This window comes from Lactuca sativa, chromosome 9 (genome assembly GCF_002870075.4).
Source record: "Lactuca sativa cultivar Salinas chromosome 9, Lsat_Salinas_v11, whole genome shotgun sequence".
In the NCBI taxonomy this organism is placed as follows: Eukaryota; Viridiplantae; Streptophyta; class Magnoliopsida; order Asterales; family Asteraceae; genus Lactuca; species Lactuca sativa.
The window spans coordinates 204,223,105-204,230,166 of NC_056631.2; positions in this window are offsets into that span (position 1 = coordinate 204,223,105).

The following is a 7,062-nucleotide window of genomic DNA, read 5'->3' on the forward strand; positions in this document are numbered from 1 at the left end:
AGCCATTATCAGTTAGACTCTTTGTAGGAGCCTGGTGGTTGGACCAGGTGTGAGACTGTCTGTCTTACCGGTGGATTGGGAATTTTATATCTCGGTATAGCGGAAGGTCGCCATGGAAACAAAATATTTCAGGAATAATGGAAGTGTAAGTCTTAGGATCACAGGATAGGAGTTATGTGCCAAGTTGGCTTTTGGTCAGGACTTACGTTGGGAGTTCTTCTTGTTTATATTAAAGGTCTTTCTTCAGCAAGATATGGTTGAAGAATCTGTCTGTCTAGGTATCAGTTAAATGGTTCAGGATCAAAGGGATGTTCCTTAGTTGATGATTGCAGTAAGACGTCCTCATGATTGTTTTTTGAAATGGTTCGACCTATGTGGAGGTTAGGAAAGTCATAGGGCTTCAGTATTACAATAGTTATATGTAGGTTTGTCAGTTAAAGGATCACTGATTTGTTCATCATTAGGAGGTCTTAGCTGGAGCGTTTGGTTTCCAGGAGGTGGTAACTATTGATTTTGATGACGAAATCTAATTTAATTTGGGCAGGGGGGACTTGTAACACTCTATTCTAAATCATTCCTAATTCAGGGTCGTGTCCCGACGATCAGTTGTCATAAGCCTTATCGCCTCCGAGAAAGGAAAAATTAGCCCCCCTTTGAGTATCGAAAATGTGGATTGGGCAACCCGGGAGTTTGGTTAGTCTTTTTGGAGCCCAAGGGCATATCGATAAAATATCAGTTTGGGCCTTTATGAATTTTGGGTTTAATTTCGGAAAATTTTATGGAAATGGATAGTTGACAGAAGTGTAGAGCTTCTCGTTACCTTTTTGTGGATATAAGAATCGTGCAAATTAGACTTAGAACGAAGAAGTTATGGCTTTCAGAAATTTGATGGGTTAAGGCTAAGCCTAGGACATGGGGGTGTACATAGGAGTATGTTAGGCGTACTAAGAAGGTTGATCATGGGTGTTCTAGGGAGTATGATGGGCGTATCAAGAGTATGCAGGACGTACTCCAGTCTGATACAAATCCTAATTTAAGGTCTTGGACCTTATTTAATGGCCTTAACTTGTGTTCAAACTGTATTATCTTCAACCTCCAATAACCTTAAACCTAAAATTGAAACCTTAAGTTCATTTTATGATTTTTGAGCTTGTAAGTGAGTATTGGTGGTGTTTTTGTTGAAGTGGAATAAGAAGAACACTTGATGGTTCTTTGTGCTAGATCTAACTTAGGGTATTATTTATGCATTTTTGGGTCTTTTGAGCTAAAGTTAGGTTTTTGATCTACTCCAGAAGCCATGGGGGTTAAATCTTATCACAAATGAGGTCCCTTTTCCATAAAAATGCAACTTTTATGAGTTAATTTTGTTCATGCAAGTTTTAGGTTCTTTGTTACGGTTCTTTTTAAGCTTGGGGTCTTATTAAGTCATGAATGGGTGTAAAGTTGCCAACTTTACGTGTTAAGTCACTTTCTAGAATCAGATATGAGTGTTTGGCATGTTGTCTTAACAAAATAAGTGCTTAATGGGATGGATTGGTAATATGGGGAGTACGCAGGGTGTACCCAGCTAGTCCATATCACGTCCTAGCCCTGGAAGAAGTATGCTAAGCGTACGAGCTGAGTACGCCCAGTGTAGTTGACATAATGACTTTTAGGTTGACTTCCTTGGGTTTAAGCCATGTTCTGGGCTTTTACGGTTTGGGCCTTATTAGTCCATTGGACTTCTGAATTTGGCCACAATCCTATGTGTACATGCAACCTTAATTGAAGATCTATGTTTTCTCTAATTGAACATACAATAATGAATAACAAGGTAAAAACCCTAGATCTTTGGATAATAATCAATTAATAGGGTTATAATACACAACTTTAAGATTGTTATTGTAAACAATCTTGTATCCTTGCTTAAAAGACATTTGGTAGCAAGCGACACAAGTATCCCGCCCATAATGGTTCACAAACTAACTCAAGCAACCAAGGAATACTATAGAGAGAGAGAGAGGAGCAAATCAAAATTTCAGCCAAGAAACTTAGATGTAGGTTTAGGCCGAAATTTAACCCTAAGGAGGGTTTATAGAGGTGTTAGGGATGTATTGGATAAGGCAGGTGTATCCAAGATAACCCTAATCCATTAACTTCCTCCCTAAGGCGTCTAAAGAACCCTAGGAGCCCAAGGAAACCATTGGAGTATCTAGATTTCGTTCCCCCTACTATAGGGAGGTTCTAGAGTTGCCCAACGCTCAACTATTGAACATTGTCACCATTGGTCCTTGCAGTTTTAATTAATTACTTTAATCCCAAAATTAATTTCAAATTAATTTATGATTAAATATCTATTAAACAATATGATTTCTAATTAATATATTATTTCCATAATACATTAATAAATCATTTATTTTGGTTTCTAATTAATTTATTAGCCAAGTAATAAATTAATAAATCATTCTTCGCTCTCTAATAGTCATCATATTCAATTTCCAGGTTTGAAGGCTACCCAAAAGGATTGTGCAACAATTAATTCAAGTATATACCAATTATAGTTATGGGCTTAGACACCTAATCCAATAGTATCTCACTTGGATATGTCTAATAACTATAACTTCCAGTATAACTACCAAATTGATCAGAAAATTGTAGCCACCAAAAGCCGCTGTCGGACTCTGACCTAGTCAGTAACATGTCCTTAGATAAGTGATCAAATACTGCTCTCTTCTACAAGATATCGTATAGACATGAGACACTGATTATAATCAATATCATTATCTAAGTTTTATTTCCCGATTTCTGATTTATGATGACTGATATCATACTACTAGTTGAACACGTCAATTTAATCTAGGCTTGGCCAAGCGCTTTAGATTTCATCTTCAAATCATCGAGGGGCCTACATATATCGCTTTTAACATTAGGGCAAAACGAACGGATAAAATTCAACTTATATGCTTGTACTATTTACTCATCAAATCATGCATATCAATATGTTTTATAACATCAAGTTACTGATGCATTTACATATTATCAATGCACAACTGACTCGTAAACAACAACTCATATATCTTTGTTTCAAGAATACTACAGCAAACCATAGCTATGTCTAAGCCCTTAGACAATCTACAGTTTGATTCATGACAGTCTTAATTCACTTCTTACTCCCAAAAGTATAATCGACTATGGACGTTTGAATAATCCAATTATTTGGGAAGTAAAACATGTGAAGTGAAACACAATTATAACCTAATTAACTATGGTCTTTTTTCCCTCTTAATGCCCTAGGTATTTGGAAAAATAGAATAAGTGAATATTATAGCATATGTAATCAATCAAATATCCAAGACATATAGGATTCAACACATAATGTCTCGCATAAAGACATTATACTTGATCAATCTCTTGTTATAATATTTTCCTATATATTGAATTTCGTATATTGTATCATTTCAACATGATATTCATATATGCACATGGCTAAGTTCTTTCAAATTCTTTCAATCTAAGCTTTTAGATTTGAATTGAAGTATGAGTTCCCTCTCCCCTAAGCTTATCATACTGAAACAATTCTAAAATTTACAACATGCAAAGTTGATAAACTTTGTTTCCTATTAATAGTATTTCTAACTTGCAACACTTAGCATAATAATTACACTTCTATTAATATAACAATTATGCTTCTATATGTGTAACATTTATGCTCCCACTAGCTTTGACATGTACCCATAAATCAACTGGACTTCCAAAAACCAATACTTTTTGACTTTCTTACTAAATTGCAGTTCTGATACGTGATGCTTTGATAAGTCTTCAACTAGACTTCTCAAGCTCATACACATTCATTAGATAGCATATATGTATGTTTAAACCCTTTCAGAACTTATAGTTATAAGTTTTAAACGTTCAAAATATTCCTCTCCATTTCTCACAATTCAAACTATGCAAAGGGACGTCATAATCATATGCGAATTTGAGAACGCAATCATCACAACTGCTAACCATAATGATATTAATTAGATTAAAAATCTACTTGCGAAAGTGTTTCCTCATAATTATTTTCATGAACTAGAGTCAAACCTTTTTCCACCTAGATCTTTTGGTGTATAAGTTCTGATCTATGTAAATTTATCAATTCCAACCTACAATCATAAGATAAGGTAGAGGATCAAACCAAAATCAATTTTAGGTTTTTCCTTTCATGGACTAAACTTGCTTGTTCTTAATTTCTTACTTTCTGGTAGCACAAGGGCCTACCAATACTTCCATGTTGTTAAGAAGCTCACTTCCATTGACCAATGTACCATCACTGACCAAAATGCTCTGTGTTTTGCAGTCAAATGAGAACCATCGAACTCATAACTATTGACAACTCAACTGAAAGATGCACAAAAACAAAAATGGGTCAACATAACACGACAAGTTATCAATCTTAAGTCGTGTGCTAGTGATAACTAAAAGGTTTATTCACAATCGACACCTAAATCACTTCAGTATCAATAAGACTCCCACCAACTTCTTGACATGTAATTTTCTCTCTAAATGAGCATTCCTAGACGAGCAAAAACAAAATCCAAAAGTTAGATGGATTTCGACAAGAAAACACACTTCACTGAATTGGTCTTAGTTTATCCATTGTTTTAACCAAAACATCACACTACCAATTCCAAATGTGCTAGAGTAAGAAAACATTTCTACTCCACATTTCATGAGGTTTTATAAACCTACTTAGTATAGGATAAGATTCAAAATATGATTTGTAGTTACTAGAGTATGACCCTAAAATTAGATTGGAAAATGAAGTACAACTCATCTCTTGATTAAACCATTTCACCAATATCCGATTCCCTTTCTTAGTTATAAAAATACACTAACATGTCCTTAGAGGATCAATTGTGTCATAGTTCCATAAGCATCAAAATGATCATAAAACATGACTCTAAAGTACTCTCCTTTCCTTTCAGATTAGAGAAACCTTTATCTTTCTGCCTAACAGATTCTTCTTATTTGTTCTATTACACTTTGAAAACTTTCAAGGTGTTAGAATTATAATTAATATTATAAACACAACCATAATTACTGAACCATCAGTAAACCATGACGAATAGACTTATCGTCCATTGTGGTGGATCTAAATAGTCCACATCAATGTGTACTAGATCTTTTAGTCCTTTACTTGATTCACATAAACATGTGATCAACGAATTAGTCATGATCTTCCAACGATCAAGGTACTCATACATCACACAATTTGAATTGGATGATTCCAAGTTTCTATCCAACTGAAACTTAGGTGATGAGAATTCCTTTTCACTTGATCAATCATGGCATTACCACAAAAGATATAATTAAGAATCAAATCCATATTTAACATTGCTAGAAATTTAACCACCAATTATAATAAATGTCATTGCAAGGAAACATAAAGTAAACCAGATAAAAATAAAAGTTCACTTTATTGATAACGAGCCGAAAATTTTTGTCCTTACAATACAAATGTATGAAAAATATGTTTCTAGATATTTCCTAAGCAATCTATTAATCTTTCATAACTCCTAAATAGCAGCTTCCAAAATCTGATCATCGAACGATGCGACTGAAATACATCTCTCACGATCAGTTTCAGCTTACTCTTCTTAAGCTTCATTCTTTCTCTTAGATCCTGTAGAAAATCAAAATGTGATTATCAGATCATGTATTAACAATCTATGAATGCGAACTTAATAATGGAGTTAGATAGTGGATATACCTAAAGTAGAGTCATACAACTTGACTTTACTATCTTTAAGATCTTTCAGGCAGTCTGGGCAGCTTCACATCCTATGCCCCTTCAATGGGGAATAGAAACATGGGGACCTTTTGGGATTAGCACATGGAACTATCTTAGAATTAGCCTTTTTCTTTACCATATGGCCCAACGGTTTGACCTTGGCCGATTCCTTTCCATTGGCAAGAGAAACCTTTTCTTGACTATGAATGTTGCCATTTTTAATGTCCATGGAAACTTGGGAGACAAATCCATCAAACATATTTTCTTGATTTATGCACTTAAGCATTTATGCTTCAGCAAAAATCAACATATATGTCAAATCGATTAGGGTCACGTCCTGGTCTCTCTCATAAATGTCTTTAATGAACTGACTATATGAGTCAGAATGCGAAAGTTAGACCAAATCAATAGCCAACTCCCTTAGGAAAATGACACCCAACATCCCTAATTTGCCAATGTGTGATTTTATTTTCATATCATGCATACATATAGACTTTCCATCTGGATGTTTACATGCCAATAGGGCTTGAGTAGTTTCGTACTTTTCAACTTGAAGAATACATGACTTAGGGAGCGTCACTGGAGGAGGTGGAGGAAAAGTTATAGAAGTATGATTTCTAGTTCCACCATTTCTTGAAGAAGGGAAAATTCTTTCACGTTGATCAACATGTGGAAGATCATCTTCAGATAGAGAAGGAAAAACATTTCCAGAAGAACGAGGAAGACCATTGTTGTTTGAACTTGAAATTTATAAAGGGAGAATAGAGAATTCAAGTTAGTTGATTTTAATCCTTAATTATTAACCCAATATTTTAAATTAAGGATATGATCCATATTTTCGATTTGAATTCTAAAGAGGGATGTCGTAATCAAATTCAAATCTATTTTAGGTAGGTAAAGCATTTACTAATTTCAATTTTAAGAAACTCCTAGATCTTTTTAGATTCATTGAACTATTCAATGGCATCATTAATCTCGATTATGATCTCACTTTGTGAATGAGATGTTGAGGATCAGAAACGAGATGTGAATAACTATGAAAATTAGCTTGGTACTCTCGATGTCATTTATCATCTAAAATAAATGTGTCGATTAACATCACACGCTCCATTAATTCAATGATAATTTACAAGACACCCATTGCCGACGTTATTAGTATCATATTAGTGTGCCGGTTAACCACACACGCACCACTAGCGACCAATAAGGTTGAATGTGCAATTTCATGGGTTAGCATCAAATTCACATTTTTCATGAAGTAACTAAGAATGTGATTTTAGAAAATGGTTTGGTTGCTTTATATCACA